The sequence below is a fragment of the Manacus candei genome, unplaced genomic scaffold (genome assembly GCF_025592945.1).
Source record: "Manacus candei isolate 608988 ecotype Guabito, Panama unplaced genomic scaffold, ASM2559294v1 h1tg000008l, whole genome shotgun sequence".
In the NCBI taxonomy this organism is placed as follows: domain Eukaryota; kingdom Metazoa; phylum Chordata; class Aves; order Passeriformes; family Pipridae; genus Manacus; species Manacus candei.
This window is the reverse complement of record NW_026138056.1, coordinates 11,890,925-11,914,133: the sequence shown is the minus strand read 5'-3', so window position 1 is coordinate 11,914,133 and position 23,209 is coordinate 11,890,925.

The following is a 23,209-nucleotide window of genomic DNA, read 5'->3' as shown; positions in this document are numbered from 1 at the left end:
CCATTCTTTCATTCTCCCAGTGTTCAGTAAAGTAGTAATAATGATTTTTCTCTTCCTTGGGTTAGAGGTGGGTGAGGCCAGAAAAAAACTGGAATCCTTTAAGAGTGAAAACATTTTTTCCCCTTGAGGTCTGATTTGAAAAAAAACCAACAACCTGAACATAAAGCTGTATGTGGATTTTTTTCCTCAGAAGGAGCAATGAAATAGTTTTTAGAGTAATGTTTAAAATGGGCTTTTTACAATTGAACTTTGTTCCTTTGAAATCCTTTCTATGACCACTGACTACTTCAAATGAAGTAACATTATTTCAGAGCATGTAATATTAGGGAAATATGTCTAATATACTGGAGATCTACAGGTAATAAGTTCAATTTCTGTTTGTCCTTTGTATTGTACTCTTTCCAGTGCATCTCAATGGCATATCTAGGGACTCTGTGCTCCTTTTTTATAGGTTTTCTAGAAACTTGGACTTTTTTGTGTCTGCATTATTACAAAGGGTATATATTTACATGAGATTTCTGAGCTTTACTTATATAACCATCCTTTTTATTTAGAAGTCAATAATATCCAGTTTTTCAACATTTTGTTCTTTGCTCTCTTACTTGAAAAAATAAGTCAATAGGCAAAAAACAAATGCACATATTTTCATATATGGTGCAGCTCATCTCTCATATCAGGTATATTCCTCACCATACTTAAATAAGAAAAGTTTGCTTACAATAAATACCAATTTTGTAAATATCCCTAGCAGCTCTTCCAATGTCTTTTTTTTTTTCTTATGAAAACACTCCTCAGTCCTTTTCCTTTATCTTGACTTTTTTTCTGAAAATGTGTTTTGAGATGGTGGGGAGAGCTGCATGGTGAATGAAATTTATTAAATTCATTCTGATACCCAGGAACTAATAGCTATGGTAGAATACTGCAAAAGAAAATGTGAAGGTTTATAAGACGTATTTTCTCCTCACAGGCATCTTCCTTCTCTGAATCCAGGATGAGCCAATCGCGCGAGATCCAGCTTTAACAGAGGAGGCTGGAAGGTGGTACCAGAGAGCAAAAAGCTCCACATTCCTGTTGGCTCAGCTGACTGGAAGAACAGGCTTTGGGGTTAGATCCAAAGCAGTTCCACTCTGGGGAAAGGAGATGGAGGGCTTTTACATAAGGAGAATATAACCTTCCAGCCTGACATCTGGAAGTGGCAAAAGGGTAAAATATCCAATACTGGGGGAAAAAGAGGATCAAGGCATTTGAAATGATGATCTGAGGACTCAGTCCTGGAAACTACTTATTGTAGGTGGACTTCTACACTTGTGCCCAGCACAGTTACTGATGGCCGTGCTAAGAGCATGGTGAAAAAACTGTTTGAATGCACAACACACACGAAGATGCCAGAACAATGATGAGAGTTACTCTTCTGACTCCATATTTTACTCTTTTTTTATTCTTAGGCTACAAGACTATTCAGCTTCTCCTAATTGACTTGATGGTCTTGCTGGAAAAAATGAGTTGCAATGACTTTTTTCTTCTCCTGAATTATTTACAGGTGGAAAATATCTGCCTTACTGGATCTTACCCAAAAGGCACTAAAATGTTTCTTGCAGCCTGATACTATGCTTTTCTCCACTTTTCATTTGGCTAGCAAAAAAAAATTGGTTCGGTCAGATCTGAAAAAAATTTTTTTCTTTCAATTTTTTTTCTTCTGGTTTAGGGAGTGAAACAATTATTTACGCCGCCCTATTCCTGATAGCAACCATATGTTTGGACTGCACAGCAATGAGCCTTGCAGTCCTACTGCTGGCAGCTGTCCCTGGCCACAATGACATCCCTCAGCACTCCTAATGGGAGTAGGTGCCATGGAGCTCTTTGCGTGCCATCGGCACTTCCCAGCTTCCAACACCTTACCTCATTTGCCATCACTGTCCTCTAGCAGCTGTTGCAGCTGGGCATTTGGTAAGCTGGGTGCCACAGACAATGTTTGGAAGCTCAAAGATCTCAAAGATTGTGATGATGAGATGGGTTGGAGACTAAAAACACAGGGTGATTGAATGAGTTTAACTATTTGCTTGGAAAGAAAATTTTCTAGGGGATATAAATAAACTCTGTGGAGCTTACTTGCATTACACAGAAAAATCTGTGATACAGAGGCTCACCCCACAGCAAAGAACTAAGAAACATGCCTGCTGGCCTGTCTTGGACTGCTCAAGGAGGACAGATACTACTTGGAAACCTGAACTTGGGTGGAAAATGCTTTTGTCATACAATAAGATTTCTCTTCTGTCTTTATTTTCCTCCTTAGGAAAGCAGAGCTAATCTTCATTTATGAAGAGGCTGAAAGTAACCCCAGTTGTGTTGGTAAAGCTCCAGTGAACTGTGGTGGAAACACACCTCGTGATGAGATGGAAGATAATATATGCGGGTCCCAATGGGGAGGATAATTTAGACAACTGAAGTTTAGTGGGACTTTGCTGATGAGAGTATGAGAGGATTAAAGGCTCAGTTAGCTCAGGATCTGAAGCCACCCTCCCAGTACTAGTTGCTCCTCGGTTGAAGGAGGCAGGAGAGAAGGACATGCAGCCTCTGTGGCTGTAGGAGACCCTGTGAACACCTCTCCAGCTCCAGTCCCTGCACCCTTGCCGATGCAGAAGCTGTAAGGACTTATCTCTTACTACCAAGCATGGGTAAGACTTTTTCCGACTGGGCAGTGTAAGTGGAGCACAACTCAGCAGGATAACATCTGCCTTCTGCAAACATGCTGAATTTGGTAGGAGCCTGTGCTGTGGAGCTTTTATCAGCTGTGCAGATCAGAAGGGGAAATTTCACTCTAATTCCTCCCATTTCTAATACAGCAATATTTCAGCATTGTGCTTCAACCCAGGGTTCACAGCTGAGTGGTAGTTTTACGATTTTATGAGGCCTCAGACCACAGTGTCTTTAAATGTTCTGTAAAATATACAGGTTAATCACCTGACCCCTACAAACTTCTTGGAAGAACTTGTATTGCATTAGCTAATGCATTGCAATGTCTTACTGGAGCTGCAGAAAATCATTGTACACGAAAAGCAAACCTGTCAAACTTGCAGCTTTGCTAACTTCACACAAAACAGGAAAAAAAAAAGGCCCTTTAACCAGAGCAAAACAAGATAAAACCACAAACTTCATGGCCTTTTGTGCAACCTCAATTGGACATTGCAGCTTTATGCTATAATCTCAGAACAGAGCCTTTATCATCTTGGGTGTACTAGCATTGACCCATAACACAGAGTCTTAAATAAAAAGCAAAGCATAATGTCAAAGCAAAAGTCAGTATCTCGGCAGGTCTGGCCTCAAGTGTGGGAGTGTGAACACAGAAAACAAAAGCTCAGAATAAGGAGAAGGCTGGATGGGTTTGAAGGAGGAAAAAAATCCCCAACCTCTAGAAAAATAGCAGGGTGGAGCAGAAATAAAAATACTTCAGACAAGAGAATCCCTACAGACTCCAAAATGCAAGGGAAAAGAGGGAAAAAAGGCCTAATCCTTGTCTCACCAGTGTCTGAGCTGATGTGGGTCAGCTGTGGTGGGAGAAGGGCTCAGAGCTTGGATTTTGAAATATTTGCGCAGAGGTGGTCCAGCAAGACTGCATGGTAGAGATGCCATTGTGGAAGATTTGGACCAGGCTGTAATTTATGGGCAGAATGCTCTGGGGCTAAATAGTCAAGAGAGATGGCACTGCACTCCCTCTGAGAAGACTGAACGATGCTCCCCTCTTGCTTGGAGGGGGCTTGAATTACATTGTTCTGTGGCAGTCAGTCCCAAGGAGAGCAGAGCCCTTTCAAGTAATTTGCATGCCTGGGTGAGTTAACACTAAGTAGTTCCTGCTTTACCTTGAACTGTGCTTCTGCCCATTGTACAGCGACCAAAGAGTGATACAGAGGCATAGCTGAAGTCATAGTCCTTCCCAGAGTCAGGGCATGTACTTCTCCTGGTCCACCACTCTGCTAGATGAGTTTGCTCCTGTCACACGTGCTCTCCCTCTTTCCACTGAAGCCAAGTCCTCTACAGGAAGAAATTCTCTTTTCAATCGGTTTCTGCACCCCTGAAAGGGACAGAAGGGACCCAGCCTTCAGCAGATACCTCTGAGGAAATGCTGATTTCTGAAGAGTTTCTCACAGCTCCAGGAAGAGCTGTTGGGTGTTCAAAAGCTGTGAAGCTGGAGTGCTGAAATGCAGCCTCTGGAGAGCAAGGTTCCTACTGTGGAAAGCCCCTTGCTCCAAAAATACTAAATTGGTAGGAGATCATGCCACTGAAATGCATTTTGACCTTATTCAAATTAATTCATGCTATGTTGCTTGGTTTTCTACTACACTTATTCCTTGGCAATTTCATAAGTGCCATGAAACTTACTTTACAGGGGAGTGGGATGAGTTTACCTACACCAAAATAGAGGTGGCTGCATTCCTGGATCAAAACAATAATCATTTACCTGCCTGTTGTATCCACTTGGTGTACCACTGCCAGCCTCCCTGGGCAACAGTTAATCTACCTGTACACCCTCTACTGCTCCACGGTCAACCAGGCCTGCTCTCACCAAAATGCTGAGTATTGGTGCTCAATCAGCTACTCCCTTTTTGTTTCCAGCTCCCAGGAGTTACTTACTTGTAGGTTTCCAGAGTTTATGGAGCTGTCTTGTCCTCTACTTTGTTAAGCTCCTTCACTCAAGACTGTTGATCTCTAGGGAGAGCGGTGTGTGTAGACCCAGCCAAAGTCCTACCTGCAAGTGACTTTTCACCACAGGAAGGCCAGAAAAAAGGGACTGAAGAGGGACCCACATCAACACCAGCAAAACTGGCTGCACTGTAAAACCAAGGACAGTAGAATCTCTGGTGAAGCTGGCAGGTTTTTTTGACAAATAAGGGTCACTCTCTCTCTTTCGTGGATTTCCTGAAATACAAAATATCCTCAGTTACATGAGCCAGGTGAAGCTGAAAGTCCTACATCAAACCCTAGTGGGAGCCAACTCCTACAGAGGGGATCACATCTACTAAACATTACATGATATGTGACAACAGAGCCATACAGGGGACTCAGGGATGAGATGATTTGGGTAGCACCATGGAAATGTAATTTTTACTTTTTGACACCCTTGTTGATATGTTGGTCGATATGGCATTCATACTAGGGAATTTACAAATTTTTGTTCTCTGTTTTTCTTCTCCAAACAGCCCAACATGCCCCAATGTGCTGTGTGGTTGCGCATCCCACTCAGTACTCTTGTGGTGTCCCTCCTGTGCTGCTTACAGCTGCCTTTTCTGCCAGCTGGCCAAGGTCTACCTCTGCCCAAGACAGAAGTGCCAAATGGCTTGATGGGAGATGTTTTCAACTGGTGACACTTTTATCGGCAGCCCAGAAACAGAGAATGGAATCCGGTGTGTTGTGCCATTAGCACTTCTCACTGGGAACCAACCACAAGGTAAATCACCTGGCTCATGCTCCACAAGGACTCAGTTTAAAACAAACAATAAAAAGATGTTAAAGCTTTCCCACCCTGCCCCAGGATGCCATTGCAGAGCTCTTTGCTTTGCAGTTCATTTCATTCCAGATAGGATTTTCAGACAAAGATAGTCTACTTTGGCTCAGAGATCACCCCAAGAGAGCAGCTTTGTGGGAATGGGTTCTACAATCCTACCAGCTCCCAGTAAGGCATGTTTTGGCGAGCAGCAGCAACCACAGTTCATAGGCACTTACTCATTGTCTCACCAGACTGGCCCAGCAATCTGTAATGGTGAGTCACTGTTCATCCCTGCAAGCCTGGAGTTCCAGCATGAAGGGTTGTGGAAATATCTTACCTGTTCCTCATCCCACAAGAAATTCATGACTGGCTTTCAACCAAGTCCACAGGCTTCCTCCACAGAAACATCATGTGCATTCACGAGAGTTAGTGCTGGCACAGGGAGAAAAACAGTGGAAACATACTGCTGGGTGCGGAGCATCACCAAAGTCCAGGTCAGCTAAAGCTGCCCCAAGCTCATACTAGGGTAGTGGACCCATGGGAATGAAACCCTAGAACAGGTACAAAAACATCATTATACTGCTCTGGGAAAATAATTTGGAAAATATTATTTTTCTCATTATTTCAGTGGGGTTTTTAGTCTTCCTCACTTTCCCTCTCCCATGACACCTACCTGATGAAAAAAGGAGACAAGATACATCTGAGAAAATGACCTCTTGCCAAAGATGTTGCTAATAGACAGAAAAATAGCCATAATGCAGCTGCATCTAAGGCCTGGAAACAAAGACTGTTTGTGCACAACTGTTTGTCCAATTACAGGGTTTTTTCATAACTATTAATTTTACATAGTAGTATGTGCACTTAGTAAAAGACAATCATTGTCCATGATGTTCAATTTAGTGTATTTACTGTTATTTATGAAGCCATTGAAGATGTCTTTACGTTCATGGATCTGTCTTGCACAATTCATTGAAATGCCTGGCATCACTGCCATAAAACACACACACTGATGGTAATAAAATCCAGCCATGCAGTACAGTAAAAATCCCCACAAAAGATATAATAAAATGGACATATGAATGTTGATAAAATCTATGTACCACTATGCTGCACATTCACACGAATTAGAGGTGTGTGGTAATCCGAATGAAGCCTTACGTAAAAGCACATGCCTACAGAGGCAACATAAAATGCGAAGGGGGAATACAATGCAGCCCTGTCTCTCTCATTATGCACAACTGTAACTCTTCATCAAGGACTCCTCCTTGGCAGTATAAAAGGTTCTCCAGTTCAGCAAACCACTCCTAGCAGGTGTGCTTCAGCCTCACAAAGGCCATGAGAAACTGGGCATGCACTATTGGGAGGCCGATAATGCTCATCATCCTCCCAGTATGATGTTCAGTTCCATCCTGTCTGTCAGCTTCTCAAATGCATCTTTCACCATCACCCTACTAAAGTAATCTGCAGATTCTAAGAAACATTTCTGATCTCCTGTCTCCCTAATAAACTGAGATTAATTCAGGTGGTTTCAGCATGATGCTAATAATGCCAAGGTCACAGGTTTGATCCCTGTAGAAGCAATTCACTTAAGCATTGGACTCAATGATCCTTGTGGATCCCTGTTGGGCCCCTTCCAACTCAGAATATTCTGTGATTCTGTAATAAAGTCCGTAAACTGGAGTAACAGAGAAGAAGGGGGGAATGTCTCCAAAAATACTTGGAGTAAAAATTTCCATAGTGGTCACTGGAGCAAAACAGTGACAAAACAAAAAATATTGGCTCTTACAGGGGCCAATATTACCCACCTTCTTATATCACTAGAAAGATACCGTACATAATGGTGGGATCCATGATGATCTAGAAAGCCTTTGAGACATCACAGTAAAGCACTCATTGCAGCATCAATTGTTTATGAATTATGAGACTAGAGGGCGGAGAACAGACATGTGGGGACCTCAGTGCATCAGCACAGCCTAGGAGCCCCGATTCCCTCCATATCGACCAACCAAAAGCAATTTCTGAACATCAGTGTGCAAATTCCTCATGATAACCATGGCGTTTCACCCCCCAGCTTGTTAGCTCAGTCTGTGCTCTTGCAGGTAAGAGCTCCTCAGGAGATTTTTTTGTCACTAAGCTTTGAAGTGAGCTCTGTGCAGCCTTGCAGAAAATAATTTTTAATATGCTGAAGTCTGGATTCTGCTTTCACTCACTTCAGATGTGTGACATCTCCTTAATAACCGCTCGATGCTGCGTGGGTGACCAGGACCATGGCTGTCCACTGCCAGGGAAGACCTTGGAGAAGAAGAACATCACCTACCAGGCACTGTCTCACAACAGCAGCAGGAAAAATCCCACAACATGCACTGTGGAGAACCACATTAGGAAGTGGAATACAGATTACTTTGAAGCCTGGTTATGTGGCATGAAGGATTTGAGACAGGGACACTGGTGCTTCTTTGCAGTGAGTTGTTTGATGCAGATACACTAAACTTGTACCAAGCACTCAGGTACAGATATGCTACAGATAGATGATGAAGAGGAAAGATGACATAACCATTTCTACATCTGTGTTAAGTAAGATGAGTAATGGTTTGTGGGTACCTAAGATGATCAGAAGGCTGGAGCACCTCTCCTATGAGGAGCACCAGGGGAGCTGGCTAAGAGAATTGGGATTGTTCAGCCTGGAGGACTGAAAGCTTCAGAATGACTTAATTGTGGCCTTCCAGAACCTGAAGGAAACCTACAAGAAAGAAGGAAGGAAACTTTTTACAAGGACATGTGGTGACAGGATGGGGGAATGGATTCAAACTGAAAGAGAGTAGGTTGAGTTTAGATACTAGGAAGAAATTCTTTACTGTGAGGGTGATGAGACACTGGAACAAGTTGCCCAGAGAAGTTGTGAATGCCTCATCCCTGGGGGTGTCCAAGGTCAGGTTGGATGGAGCTTTGAACAACCTGGTCTAGTGAAAGGTGTTTCTGCCTATGACAAAGGAATTGGAACTAGATTGTCTTTAAGGTTCCTTCCAACTCAAACCATTTTATTAATCTATGATTCTATGATTCTATATACAGAGAGTGATGTGGGTAAGGAGAGTGAAAGCAGTGGAACAAAATTTGAAGACTGACTCCAGAAAATGATGAAAAGATGAGCACAGAAAATCTCCCAGCAGGAAGATTCACGAGAATTTGGGAAAACTTCCCATGATCTAAGTAAGCAGCAATGGTTGGATCATTCAGAATCAGTTGTGCCAAGCCCTAGCAAAGTGCAGAGAACTGGATGATTTTGGGGTGAGTTTTCTTTTACCAGCTGAGGGCGAATAAGCTGATCAGTGCACTTTGCTTTGTCCCAGCTTAGCTGTGGGGCATGTCTGCATAGCAGTGTGGAGCTATGAAGTGGTGCACTAGTGAGGGAGAGGAAACAACCCAATGCCCATTAACCCAGGCAGTCAGTCCTTCATCAGCATTTGTGCCATTGTAATGTTTCCATTGTTGCTACACAAACTGGCTGGGAAGCTAAAATGTCTATATCTGCTCCCACTATCGTCACACCATCATTTGTTGCACTATCTCACCCCCTTCCCAGGCTCTCAGACAAAAACTGGCCAGGCCCTGGCTACCCCTGTGCTCACACCATCATTTCTTCTTGCTGCTCATATATAGATATAGAGAGGAAACTTTATTTCTCTAAAACCACAGTGGTAGAGTTACTGAGGAGAGATGCAGAGAAGCAATACAGATGCATGCTGATGGTCTGCTGAATTTGTCCATGCCTGCATATTTCACCGGGAAAGGGCAACGCAGGCCAATGGCATGGCTCTCTGTCTCACTTTCTCCTTGTGTAAAACAGAAATAATGATACTGACCTAGTTCACTGGGGAGCCTGGAAAGGCCAGTTAATGTTTCTAAGGCTCTTTGAAAATAAAAAGGTCTGTGCCAGTGCTAAGTGTTATTATTCATGTATTGTAATTCTAACCTATAAGGGATTTGGCTTTAGTAGGAGAATTTCGGTTACTCCAGCAGCCAAAGACGGGGTTTCATGTTTCATCTTTAGCTATATACAGATTAACAGCACACACACAATTTCTTCACAGGCATAAAGATAAAGGTGAAATCCACGCTAATGTTAGGCATTACAGTGCTTTGTCTTGGCATGAAGGAACTCTGATTTCCAACATCTGTGAAAGTTTAGCTGAAGTGATGTATAAAGACTTGGTACTAGCTAACAAAATCAAGTGTTTGTGAAATTGATCCTGAAATCTGAAATTTTCCACAGACTTTAGCATGAGCTAAAATAGTGCCCAAACCAGAAAGGTGAAAGGTTAGAATTTTACTGTGTAACATATTTAAGCAAGGGAGTATAAATATATAGAAGGTACAGAGGTCTTTTCACAGAGGTCTTTTCACTTAGAACTTACTCAGCTCTCTCCAAAAAGATCGGTGACACAGTGTGGCATGTGTAATTCTAAATACCATAAAAATATCAAACAGGGCTTTTATAAAATATCATGCCTTTCTGACATATATTGTTGTTCTGGTAGTGACTTATATTCTACACATTTCCATCATCACCGCTTCTCCTGTTTGGATTATGCTGACCTCCCAGAGGAAGTGACTGCATATTGGAATCTTGCACGAGGTAACAGTGAGAAAAAATGATGGTGCTCGCATTCAACCGAGGTACTACCTTCCCAGCAAGAGGCAGGATTATTACTTTATTAAATCACATGGGGAACAATGGTATATCCCCCTTGAACAAAACCCAAATGTTTTCGCATTCACAAAATTACTTGTATGTGTTACGTGTGATGCCCTGCAAGATGGTGACTATTTGCCCTGATTTTACTTCTCTTATTTTTTATTAGAAACATTCTATTTTAATTTGCATTCCCAAATAATAGTTGGGGAACATGATGCTATTTCTTGTGCATTTAAGGGAGAGGGCATGTGATCAGTTGTTCAGAACACAGGCAGAAATGTTCTCTTCCCCACAAAGGTCTCCCTCTCTTCCCATCTCTCAGTTTTTGGTAGACAACAGATGCTGGAATATGAACAATGTTAAGATAGAGCTGCAGAAATTCTTAGATATTTCTATAAATTACATTTAATGTCATAACAATAAGAAGAACAAAGGAAGTGTAAATCTTGATTGTGGAAAGCCATATTTTCCATGCTCCCTTCTGTTTCTTTTGGTAATAGAAAATCAATGGGCCTTTTAGATATGCGACACATCTGAAGCACTGAAGCTCCCATCCTCCCTTCATATACGAATAAATGAATTTGTTTACTGTGCTGTCTGAACAAGTGTGTTTCAAAACAATGACAGATTCCAATGCGTTATCTCCAGCACTTCTTTGCAGCAGAACCTTTCTGTCTTTCTTCCACATTTCCTACGATGAACAACCCATAATATCGTCTACACAAGCTCTTTACACTCCACCTCGTGACTGAAGAGGGGAGTGCAGCACATATAAAAATCTCACCCAACACAGCATCATTCAACTTCTAGTTGAAATACTGGAATATTTTTCATCCCTTCTCTCATTTTCCAGATAGCAGTTTTCTTTTCCCCAAGTTTGGCACAGCTGCTCTAGCTGCTTACCACTGCCCAGTCACATGCTTTTTCATGGCTTTTGGCATAACCATCCATGTTTTGATGTGACATTTCAGAGGTTCTTCAGATTTTTTTTCCATGAAGAACTGTTTCAAGGAATTGGTATTTTCTATTAATGTTGATTGCTAAATTTCCACTAGTTTTACTATTTGAGAATTCAGTACACTATTAACAAATGCACTGAAATTTCACTGTAAATTATTATGCTCTGTATGGCTTTTTCCTATATCCTGGAACTATTTACATTATGAGTCATTGATTATTTATGGAGATATTCATGGTGCTTTTCTTGGACATGTCATGTAAAGAAATCACTAGGCTGGAGGAAAAGAACAATGGGGAGCTCTAGGGAGTGGACTTCTAGGTGTGCTTTTACATTTTAAAAAGCCTTCAGCACCATCAAAAAATCATTATTAACGCTTAGCATTTTTCTATTGGCCTTAGAGAATCTCAGATGGAGACAAGCTTCCAGGAGGCAAGCATAACGTTAACACTACCTACGGTGCTATGATGTTCATTGCACAGACAGGTTGGATGAAAGTTGGAGAAATTATAGGCTTAACCCTAGAGCTGGTAGGAATTTTGACCCTGCTGCTAGGCGTGAGGTGACATTGCTGATGCCTTTCAAAAATTATGGAGGAATTTTGATTGTGGAGCAAGTATCAGAACTCTGATTTCCTGACTTTTGACTTCATTTTAGAGGTTATGGAGCACTGATGGTCCCACAAGGACTGCCTGTCCCCTGTTACCCTTGAGAATATAGGGGGCTTCCCTTCATGCGTCTGGACACAGAGGACACTCTGCATTCTGAGCTAGGTCTCAGTTTTGGCAGACGGGACCTTCAAATTGCTTTCCATTTTTTGTTTGATTTGCATTTTATTTCTAATGTGGTGGTTTCAGACATTGTGTGCAGGAGAGAGGGAGAGAGGAAATGGCGTACTACCTAGGGACAGAAGAGTCCACCTGCTTAAAAGGGAAATGTTGCTGGATAAACACAAATTGGTGTAAGCCACATCATTAGGAGAAAGTTGTCTATCATTAAGCTCTACGTAGTGCATCCCTGTGAGCCTAAAGTAAGTCTCCAGGGGATATACAATCATTCTTGCCACACAAGTGGAAATGCTGAAGATGAGCCACCGCACCATCTGGGTGTCCACCTCCCACCTGTGTTAGCATCATTATATGCATGTTGGGCTGACTTAGCACACTGAGGAGGAAGACGGCCATGCCATTCTCTTTTACCATCTGGGTAATTTACTCTGTGAGTTTTGTAGAGAGGGGATTCATTAATGCAGATATGCAGGGTGCAATTATTCAGATGATGCAGTGGGAGGAAGCTGCATAAAATTTACAGAGTGAGCTGTGCTGGTATCCTGGGCAGTGCTTTTCTGGGTGGTCCTACCTGCAAAAAAATCACACCTAGGAATGCCTTGATGACTTCTCACTGCATCCCAAATGGCAACTCCTCCCAATCGACATCAGTGGGAGCTGTTCTCACTAGGTGAAGGAAATAATAGAAGGCTCTCAGCATCCATCACAACAGAGAGGAAATCTGTGGGAAATGCTGATCATTTATATCAAAATTAATGAGATTTTTCCTCTCTGAACGTGAGGGCTGAGATGTATACTGACTACAGGGAAAAAGAATCCATCCATGGATATCTAGCTTGCCTTTTTTATTTATATTTTTCCAGGGGTCTTGTATAATTGATGAGAGTGTCTATTTGGCAAAGGAATTTTCTGAGCATGAAATTCATTTTAATAGTAATTTTTGCCTTTTAAACAAACTGTTGTTTTTTCCCTTCTACATCTGAAGCCAAAATCACAGGACCACAAAACAAATCAGCCTAATTTCACTGTGAACTTTTCTTTTGACATCCTTCTATTTTTCAAAGAGAATAAATGTGTTGTTACATGTCTGCTCTTTTCCAGACAGAAGAGGCAGAGAGTTATTTTTGAAGCTCCTTAAATCAGAAGCTCTGGCTCTTTACAAAAGCATCCCCACAGGATACCAGGACTGTGTTTGGAAACATATGTGATAAAAAAAAATCAAACCATAAAAATGAACTGGGATCACCTTGTAATTGGGCAGAGAAGACTTCCTGCTGCTGTCTGTATTTTTGTTAAAAGCCAGTGCTTCTGCATTTCTCACCTTTTGCTGTGCGAGATTGTACACAAAATCTCTGATTGCCAAGCAAATCAAAGCCAAGAAGGAGACCCCCTGTTTGGAGGAAACCATCCCGCTCCTATATTCTCTTTTACTGATATTATGTGGGGAAAATTAGATGTACAGAATGAATCAAAAGTCCCTGTAAAAAAAAAATTAAATAAAAACACCACCACTGGAACAGAGTTATACGGAGGACCCGGAGGAGATCTTAGAATGCATCAGCTTCCATATAGAGTGGTAAGCTAATAGGCAGTTCATTGAAGCTAAAGTATAACATAAACCATAAAATTACAAAGAAAATGGCTGAAAATATAATAAAAAATAATTAAAAATCTTGTAGGAAGGTGGCATATCAACATCTCATGTAAATACAGATACAGAAAGTGCAGTTCATCATTTGAATGGGTGAAACAGATGAAAACAGTAACAAAATTTGTAGGTTTGTAGTATATTTTTCCAAAACTTTGAGAAAACCCCAATGATCCCAGCAACAACTTCCCATTTTTTCAGTTAGTAGGTGATTTCTCTGTTTTGCTCAGCTACTAGAATTCCTAAGGAAAAAAACACCTATCATAAAATTGGTTAAAACTGTAATATTAAATTCAAAATTAAAACAAACAAACAAACAAACAAACACAAAAAAACCCCACAAAAAACCAAACAAGAACTCAACAAAAAAAAGAAGAAAATTCAGTCATTTTCCTGGTCCTTAAATGTTAACCATGCTATGGAAAGACACAAGTCTCTCTACCAGTCAGGCATTGCATGAACCTTCTAATAGAAACCAGATTTCTATTTTCTTTTGTCCACTGCTTTCTACTCTTTGATGAAATGAAATTTCAACATCGTTGAAGACCTATGGCAAAATTGTTTTTTCCATGAAGATGTAAGACAAATTGGACAAGGCATTGAGAGAATACAGAAGCTAAAAGTAGGCAGTGTTCTCCCTTCCCTGGAATTTTTTTCCTAGTATCTGCAGCCAGACATATTTAAAACTCAGTATCTCCCACTGATATGGATATCATACTAATAATACATATTTTACTTTCATGGACTGGCACCTGGAATTAGTTCATTGAGAGCAAATTGGCAACATTCAGTCTGCAAACGTTTTGAGGATGAAGTGTCTTTCTGTTTGCTAGACAAGAACCTGATTACTAGACACAAGGTCAATCCTAAAAATAGTCTTATATTTTTAAGAGTGACCTTCATATATGAGAGTGTATAAGTATTGGTCTTAGAGTTCAGACAACATATGAGAATGCATTTGTGTATGCATGCACGCATAAATATCTGTATTTTGAGTTGATACTTATGTGGTTTTACCTGTACAAATATGTATACATATATGTATACACATGTATTATGCGTATGTATGTTGAGAAGAAGGCATGTTCAGTGTGATGGAACTCATGCAACAGCAGTATTTGGCAGTGACAAGCCTTTTCCAGGCTGCTGAATCCTTTTCCTCAGCACACATCGGTGGAGTTCCTGGACTAGGAGCAAACATTCTCGGTGTTTGCCTTTCTGAGACTTGGCAAGGTTATGTTCCCTCTTTTCTCCTCATCATCCAGCAGCATGCTGTATACATAGTAAGCACAACACAGGGCATTGACTCGCTTGTTATCATGGCCAGAAATTTTTGCATGTATGCTTAGGTGGTTTTGTAAATACAGAGGATGTAGTATAGGCAAAGCTTTGAAAATGTGGCTTTTCAAGTTTAAAAAAAATGTTGCTTTTGTACACATAGATACATAAAAACATTCATGTTGTAATAGTGTCTATATCCACAGCAAGGATCAGGAATCTATGGTTTAAAATAAGACTTAGATATAAGTGAGGTAGAGCTGAATATAGTTGACATCCACATTATGAAGGGCTTGAAATCCAATAGAGTTACTTTATAGTGCAATTTACATACTTTAAAAATAGCTTATTTAGTAGCTGATAAAAGCAGGGGTCAGCTTCCTCTGAAAAGCAAGAGGTGCACAGCTTTAAATACCTACAGTTATTTTGAGAACATGGGTGTTTAAATTCTAGCCACTCTGCAATTTCAATGCAATTGGAAGTAAAGGATAAATAAAAAATATTATGTCATTTGCTCTGAAGTTATTTGTGTATTTTCTTCTTTCTGTGTCTCTCCTCTTTCATTTTGTGTTCTTTACCTACCAAAGTACCTACATATGTATTGTACCTATTTATCCACAAATACACACACACATATATATGTAGACTGGTTCTTTATAAGGTGTTCAAATACATACGTCCAATGGATTATCTCCCTACCTTTAAAATAATTTTCCCAATAATGTTTGGCAAGACAAACAGGAATGCAAGTGAAAAATATCAGGAAATTTTTTAATTAATGGTTTTAACTTCTCATCTTGTTTAAATGTTTGTATAATTTCAGTTTCTGCAAAGTCCTAAAAGGAAGTAAAAACCTATTGGCCAAAAGAGGAAAGAAAGTCAGAGGAATTCATATAATCAGAAAACATTATCTAGGTGGAAAGGAAAAATGATTCAGGTTTAACTGATAGCTACCATAAAGCAATGGCTTCTATCTCTTCACTTAAAAAAGATTTTAAAAAATTTCATCCCAACAGAGTTTTCAGTTATTAGCAGAGGTTTCCAAAATCTCGAGAGGGAAAGTGAATGAAAGTATTAAACACAAAATCTTATCTTGGGGACTCTAATTCTGCCTCAAGCTGCTCACGTTATGTATTATCCTCACCTGGCCTACCTTTTTGAGAAAGGGACCAGCAAAGTCGAAGTATTTCTGTGCAGTAGTGGAAATCAAATTCCTCAAGACACTGAACAAAAAACACTGCAGAAATGGACCAAAAAATAGAAGGTTCTGACTCATGTTCGTGGCTGCCTGTATGTTTCTTTTTTTTTCACACCCCCTGCCCAAATTCAAATTCTCTGGCTCTGTGACCTGTAGTGCTTCTCGGTCAGGTTGAGGTTTTGCAGAGGAAGGGGAGGCGCTGGAAATGGTGTGGTGTCACACCAAACTGTGAAAATACTTATGTAGGAATGACATATCCCTTTTAGAATGAGTATGGCAGTTACTCTTTTTTTTGAGTACAAAGGTAATTATTGTAGAATCATAGAATTATAGAATCATAGAATGGTTTGGGTTGGAAAGAACTTTAAAGATCAGATAGTTCCAAACCCCCTTCCTAGTCAGGGACACCTTTCACTAGACCAGGTTGCTCAGAGCCCCATCCAACTCAGTCCTGAACACCTCCAGTGATGGGGCATCCACAGCTTCCCTGGGCAACTTGTTCCAGTGCCTCGCCACCCTCACAGTAAAGATTATTCCCCTAAGGAAGATTAATAATTAGTACAGGGTGATTTTTTTGATGTATATGTAAAAAAAAAATATGAGGGGAAAAAATAAAAATATGACAGAAAAACTAATTAGCTTCACAAAGGAAGTTATGTCCCTGGGTGGAGTTCCAAGGACATGCTGCTGAGACCCTGTATTGCATCATATTCATAGAACAGAAAATGAACATTGATATGATGCCATTCACTGATGCTGTAATGTTATGTCCAGTAGTAAAACCCAAACTTGACTGCACTGAGATATGGAAAAGCTTCATGACACTGATCATGGAGCAACTAGGTAACAGCATGGCAGGAGCCATGCTAATAAATGCAAATTAACATATATAGAGAAGAAATACACTAAGTTTACAAGCAAGATGTTGGGATCAAAATTAGCTGTTGGAATTTTCAAGAAGATGTCTTAGAGACAGTGTGATTTAATTTATGAGACGTTTAGCTGTGGCGGAAAAAGGAAAAAATGTGAATTTTAGGCATTACTAGAAAATTAGTAGAAAGAAAATGGTAAGTATCATCATGAAAGTGCATATGCTTTTCTGTCCTTCTATCTCAAAAGATACTTAATCAAACCATAAAACTGACAAAAAAAGGTAAAAAAGGTGATCAAAGATGTGGAACATCTCCCAAATGTGTGAAGGATTAAATAGAGTTGGACTTCTTAGCTTGGAAAAGAGATGATCAAGGAGGGATAAGGCGGTAGTCTATAAAAACACGAAGAAGGCAAACTGGGAAAATGGAGGTTACTGATCACTACTTCCAAAAATGAAAGAAAAAAGGGTTGTCAAATGAAATCTTTGGGCAGTAAGCATAAAATAAACAAAAGTAAGAAACTCAGAGTCATGGGATCTCAAGGTCAAAAGTATACATAGGTCCCAAACATAATAGGATAAACTCACAGAAGAAACATCTGTGGAAGACTATACAGGATAAAACCACAGGTTCCCAGATTGGGGACTTTCTAAACCAAAATCTGTACCTGAATCCTGTTTTTATCAGTGAAATTAAAGCCTCAACCTGAAGTTCTTGCTCTACTTCTAAAAACAAATATCTTCAATTGGAGAATTTTATTTGTGTGGGGATTTAGTCAAGAGACTTCGGTTAGTTTTTTTGAGAGGGAAGGTGTAGACTAGCAGACAAAGGGTTTGTGCCCCACTTCAGTGAAAAAGAGCAAAGTGAATGACATACCTAGAAGTTGTATCTAGGGGGCTACCGTCATCTACACAAACAGCAGGCAAGTTTCCATGTGACTGTGAAGAGCAGCAGTGTGTTAGCGGACGGCTCTTTCCACCACGGTATTTTATTTGCTCTCTGAACTCTGCTTTGGAGAGAAATTCCCAAGAAAAGGTGAGCAATGCAAGACACTGTGTGTACTGGAATGATGTGCTCCGCTTCTGATGGCACTGCTCCTGGCAGGACAAGCTCAGATGCTAAATGCTAGATCCAAATTTTCAGTAGAGAATGGGAACAAAGCAAATCTGAAATGTTTGTGCTCTTTACAGACCCTTCTCTTCTGCTTGGTGTCACATACCCTGGTCACAGTTGCTCTTAGCAAAGAATGTTTTCTAAGGAGAAATCACGGCAGCTTAGGGAAGGTGAGGAAGGATGCCGAATGAGAGCAGGGAGCTGTAGCTTGTATTTTCAGGAACTTAATGACTAGTTTTGAGGTAAAGACTTGAAGGCCAAAGTCTGACAGGCTGTCAGGCACTGATTGCCGTTTTCATAAAGGGCGCTATGCAAGTGTAAGTGATTGATAGATTGATTGATTTATTTTGCTGAGGTTCCTTTGTGGTCTCCTGGGGGATTTTCTGGCCACACCTCTCAGGCTGAAAGCACTTGCTCTGCCTGCTGTTGCTTTTTTTTTTATTTGTGGGTAATGAAAATTTGTTACAAGCCTTCCCTTTCATCTGTACATGGCAGGCTGTCACACAGAAACAAGCCATTCTGGAACCTTGCTTCCTTCCAAATTGCTAAATATTTTTCTTCAAATTGCTTCCCTAATGGGCTAGTATAATAGGAGCAGCATGCTCTCTGCCCACGCTGAAGATGCCAGAGCATTTGTCCAGTGCACATGTGCGTTGGGCACAATAAACTCATTGCCTGGCCTGGAGACAGTGCAGCACTGCTGCTGATCTAATCTATATCACACGTTCCTTGGGCACTATTGTGCACTCAATGGATATAGGCCTATATGCACACAGATGGGTACCTGCGCCTCCCCTGTGAAAACGTACCTCTTCGGGGAGGCAGCCAGCTATACATCCCACTGTCCTGGGGAAGGAGCTGTGATTGCATTTCGTAAGGTGAGACACAATGGTAGGAGGAGGAGGAGGCAGCTACACAGCCATCGAGTAAGCCATGCGAGCAGTGACAGAGCTGAGCTCGCTAATGGACTGGCCTGGCCAGGTTTTTATTGACTCCAGTTGCTGCTTTTTGGAGGGGCAGGCACCAGCAGTCCCCAGGGTCAGCAGTTCCATGTGCTCTATGCTAAACTGTTGCTGACCCACTGCTTTATGAGCCTAAGTGCTTATCCAGGAACAGAAGTGAATAGGTTGTGTGTGATAAGAAAATAATTTGCCAAAACTGCAACAATAAAGAAGGCCTGATGGGATCTCTTATGGTATGAATAGCCTGGAGCAGCTGCAGATTTCTCTCTGCTTTCACAATTATTTTCATTTTTATAATAACTAAAAAAGGAGCATTGTCCACAGGCTCCTGCAGCCCATATTTTCATATCCAATCTAATATTTCCATATACATGTATATACATATTATACTTTGTGGATTTTTGTGAATAAAATACAGGAACAGAAAAAGAAAGAAAAAGGAAAAGCTTTCTCAGATAAGAGGCTAGTTGGCACACCAGCTTAACCTGTTCCTCCTTTCTGTTTCTCTCACAACACTTCTTGATGGATTTCTGCACGATCAAAAGCAGCCAGCCCAAGACACATGGAGCCACTTTTCTTATGCACAGGTGCCTGGTACAGCCACACACAGGCAGTTCTGAGTGCCGTGATGGAAAGCCCCATGCCCCAGGGTAGCTGTCCTCCCCCACTGCCTGTGGGGCTGGGAAGGTCACTCACACACTCCTGTACCCCATCCAGGGGCAGTGTCTGCTGAGAAGGTTGAGTATATTTTCTATCTCTGAGCACGTTTTCTATCTTGGTGCTATGGAGGGGCTTCAGTCCAACAGCTGACCCTGCACAGCACTCCTCAACTCACCCCATTCCCCACCGCCCCAACAAGTCTATGGCATTTTTATTTCTCTTGGGGACACAACCAGGTCTGGTGACTACTCCGTGCTCCATTCCCCACTCTGAACAGCCTGGTGACAGGCTCTGTGCAATGAACTTCTCACTTGCCCATCAGTCACTGGGTTAAACAGTGGATTGCCCAGAAAGTTTTCCTGTGATCCAAAGCTCTGAAAGCCAGGTCTAGGGCTTCTTCCAAAACCTACAACAGGGCCAAGCCCCTTGTAGAGGTACCACACACAAGGAAGTCCAGGTCTCTAAGGCTCTCCTAGAACATCTAAAACCACCACAGAAAGAGTGACTCCCAAAAATAAACTCCTCTTGCAGTTCAATTCAGTACAAGACCAGACTCCAGCCGTGGATGTCACAAAGGGGTCAGCTATGCAAAATTGAGAAAACTGTTGTACAAAAAAAGACACAAAGAAATGCTCAGACTGTGGCTGATCTCTGTAGCTGATTTCTCAAGAGGTCTCCAGTGAATCATGCTGAATGAGCTTTTTGTTGCCTTTACTGTTTACAGGAGTAGCTGAAGTCAGAGAGAGTTCTCCTGTCTTACTGCTGACAGCTACAGTACAGCAGGACTGTGGTGCCTTAACATATAGTGATCAATCTCATTTCAGTTCATTTTGCTAGAATTTAATTTTCACAAGGCCCAGTGTGACCACATCCCACTAATTTCCCACTTGGATATTTTCTTAAAACAGAGACACCAGATGAAGATTCTGCAACTCCTGTTGGTGAAATAATAATAATAATTTATATTTATTAAGTGCTGCTTTTCCCAAAGGACTGTCCAAATGCTTTCCAAAATTTGTGTTTGCAGGAATCCCTTCACCAAGGAAAGAAAAATAGGCAGCTTCTTCCTTGGCACACAAGCAGCACTAGTACAACAGCTCAGACTAGGGAATGAATCAAAGGTTTAATGTTATTAAATCTTTGTGGTTCTGTTAGAGTAATGCCCAGAAGTCCCGAGAGAGACCAAGGTCCCTCTTGGGATGCGTGAAATAAGTAGTAAGGGTACTGAAAGAAAGCCAGGGAAAAAGAAATGGTGAAAAGCGTGCTCAAAGAAGAGTAGGAAGAAAAAGACAGGGATAAACACACACATGATTGCATAGATTTCAGAGACGTGATAAAGTCATGGGGTTGGAGGGACCCGTGATGTTATCCCATACGCTCTTCTGTCCTACAGCAGGTTAATCACCAATAGACATTTCTGTAACTCAGTACTCATGATCTCCACTGGTGCAGATTTTACAAACTTCTGAAGCAGCTTTCTCTTAGCCTGTACTCTTCCCTTGCTTTAACGTGAACCTGAATGCTTCTTGCTATTACAAAGACCTCTTATTCCTCATCTTCTGCACAACATCTTTGCAGGCTATCATTACCATTATTCTGTAGACTTCCTACAAAGCTGTCAGGGTAAAGTTAACACTAGGTTTATAACAGACACATGCCATAAGATGGGATCTAGAAGAGGACATGGTATGGGGCTATCTGTTTCCATGGGGAGCTGTGTGATAAAGGTGCTTGTGGAATGAACAGAAGGATGGAGGCTGCCGGGTTGGGATTTGCAGTCCTTTGGGAAAAGTGAGACATGTGAAAGAGGTTACGGACCTTGCTGTTAAGACCAGAAATGCTCATCTCCATGTTTGTAGGTCATTGAGGAAACATGGTTTAACAATCTGTAAGGAAACCAAAGCAACAGGTAAAGTAATTGAAGCATGGAGCTGGAATGGACAGTTGCGGCAGCAGCAGTGACGGACAGAGGGGGAAAGGCTGTGATGGTCAACAGTGTGGGCTTAGCTAAATGTGGTAGCTAGGAAATGCCACGTAGTCACAGGTTACAGTTTCTGGACAATGAAATAAAAATGGTCACTACAACATGGGTCTACATGAGTGAAAGGTTAATGACATTATGATCAGGCAGAGGAAGCAGAAGAAGTATTTGGGAAAGCAAAATTAGTAGCTCTGTGCTAATGAGCTGGAGACAGCAGGACCTCTGTAAGGAGAGTTTGCTGATGCATGTGGAGATACAGGGCTGGAAGGAATAAAGGTATCCTGCAGATACCAATTTGTGAGCATTGAGAAAGAATATGTGTATTGATTTGGAGCTCAGTTCACAAATGTGAACAGATACAGAAAACTAAAAATCATTTCTCCTCTCTTATTTTCTCCCACAAGGAAAGCAGTTTTAGGTGTTAATGTCCTCTCTATGAGTCTCTTGCACCCCCATCTTCTTTGACCTGATTTGGAGTAGTGCTTCTTAGTCAGGCAGGAGGAGACTTTCTAGTTCCTCACCCACAAAACATACTAACACCAATCCTGACAATGGGCAACTAACAGTGTACAACATTGAGGTATCTGCCCTGGAACAAGATTTGTCAGAGGGACTAAGTAGATGCCAGTGGAAAATTTCACAAGTTTTAAAATTTCCTTTCTTTTCCGTACTCTTCCTTTCCCAGGGAATGGAGGATGCTTTGCATTTCAAAGGCAGTACTCCAGGGACCCCAGCTGAAGGGCCAAGTGCATCTCAACACCCAGACATCCTCCTCCTTGGAGACTACCCAGGTACATGTTAAAACTGAGCTCTGAGCTGGCCCATGTCCCATCAACATCCTTTGCACTTCTTTAATGACAGAGTTTAGCAAGGCAGATTTGAGCTTCACCTCCACAGACCCAGATCCACTTGTTTAAGTAGAATATCTTGTTGTTTATGCTGCAGGCTAAACAGCTAGGTTTACCTAGGGTCTCTTGTTAAAATGAGCCATCTGTGGCAGCTGTGGTAATTATACTCAGACTATTGTACCTTTCATGCAGAGCTCTTAGATTTGTGTTGAGACTTTGAAAACAAGAGGAACAATGGCACAAGGGGAAAGAAAATATCTCCTTAGAGTGAAAACTATCATGAGGTCCTCCCTTCCTTAATTTTCAAGTCTTCCCTGGATTAACCACAAATCTCAAGTTGCTCAATGGCTGTTCCCTGCGACAAAGTACTACAAAACTGTCTGAGGGCAAAGAGCAGATGCCAGTCTGAGGCAGGTTTTGCACCTCCTCCTCATCATTAAATGCTTGCTCACACTTTGCTTTGGTGAGTCAAGTAAATTTAGTATTTGTGTTGCTCTGAAATTTGGGCAGTGACATAAGTACTACCATAGGTGTTAGTCTTCACCTGTTCTGAACGCTCAGCACAACTTCTGCAGTAGTTGCTGTGCAATTTGCTTTCCCTGTCCTCAAAGCCATCAGTGCTGCTGTGAATAGGAAGCAGCAGGAATTGCTCCAGAGCAATGCCAGGTATTTCCTCCTCTCCAGGGGGGCTGAGCACTCTGCCTTGGGGAGGGTCAGACCTTTGA